Consider the following 1,709-nt stretch of genomic DNA (forward strand, 5'->3'; position numbering starts at 1 on the left):
TAAAACTTTGTGGGAAGAAAGAGAGTAGAAGCACCATTTAGAATGCTGGAGCAGTCGAAAGAACTTCAAAAGGCATATCAACTATTTCCACCAAATTATACATGACTCGTCATTTTCTTCAATAAAAATAGACAACAACTTACTAAAAAAATAGACAACAATTAACCATAATCCAAAAGAAAGAATTGCAAAAACAGTAACTAATTCTCTTTATAAGTAATTGTTTTTCTAGAATCAAATATGTTAATATTATTTATCATATTCATTGTGCAGCAAAGCATTCATACTTGTGCATTTGCTATAAACATATCATCCACTTAAATCTTAGTAATAAACAAAAGAGTAGAAGAAGAATAATAAAGCATCTACTTACTTACAATAGTGACAGAATTAACCCAATCCTTTTCTTTTTATTAACTTATACTACCACCTGAACTATGTTTTTTTTTGTAAGCTACATCTCTTATGGGGCTAAAAGATCAAGCATGATCCTCTTGTCTTGTTAGTTTCAAGTATTGAGTTTGCTAGAATATTTAACAGGTTTGATGTAAGCAAATAATTTAAGGTTCAATCTTAAATATAATGAAAAGAGTTATTATGACTCAGTCTTACAATGTTCCTATTGATCGCAGAGCTGAAAAATGACGGATTAAAGTTTTTTTTTGCTGCGAAATTGCAGATTAAAGTTAAGTTGAAGATTGTTATCTTCGACTTTGTTATCTAAAATATGTCCTTTTCATAGCAAGTTCGTGAAACATTGGCAATGTCATCTTATAATATGTTCCTCGAGACAGACTATACTTCAATTCAATTTCTTCATATTTATATCTAATAAGCATAAGCATTTGGTTACAGTTCTATTTTACTTTGTATAACCTGAGTTTTGAAAATTAATGATCTCATAGTATGAAGAGAATAACGCTAATATAGAAAGAAATTAAATGACAGAATGCATAAGATAAGAATCTAATTAAAGCCACGCAAACTCTTGCAATTCCGACGAAATGCAACATTAATGAAAACAAACAAATTACAATAACAGTAAAAACTAACAATTAATTAGTTGTGTATCAATTGACTAACTTTCCATTGCTAGTGTTTTCTACTAATCATATGACAATAGTGAATCAAAAGAAGCTGTAGTAGCAAAAAAGGTGACACTTAGTATCCTCAACGTAATTAAAAAACAATATATTTTGTTATCCTTTGCTTAATTAATCTTTTCATCGGTGTTGTTAATGGGGCTTATTTTCTGTCTTATTCCTACAACAAATATTCCATCATGCTCCATTATTGTTAGAAGTCAAAAAAAAAAGGCCAAGCTTATACACAGTAGGAATTCTAATTATAATGATAAGCTAAAGTAAAATCTAATGAGTCATTAAAGGTCTTCCAGGACCTTCTCTACATGCATAGGCTTCTATGAAACATCTATAATCAATATTTGAATAAATAAGCAAGGACATGTTGTTTTGGTCATCCCCTTTCTTCCGGATCTTCAAGCCACATTCCTAGCTCCATATATAACTGAAATCACACCAAAATCTACTACACCTGTTACCAATAAGCAATATGTCAGGTATCCCACACCAGCAGATTTGTGGCCATCACAACTGCTTGGAGAAAAAAACCGTTGATGTTCAATTGATCAAGTCGAACAAAAGAGCACTTCAAATCATTAAGAAGCTACTCATAAATCTTTTATTAAA

Source organism: Medicago truncatula, chromosome 2, assembly GCF_003473485.1.
Source record: "Medicago truncatula cultivar Jemalong A17 chromosome 2, MtrunA17r5.0-ANR, whole genome shotgun sequence".
In the NCBI taxonomy this organism is placed as follows: domain Eukaryota; kingdom Viridiplantae; phylum Streptophyta; class Magnoliopsida; order Fabales; family Fabaceae; genus Medicago; species Medicago truncatula.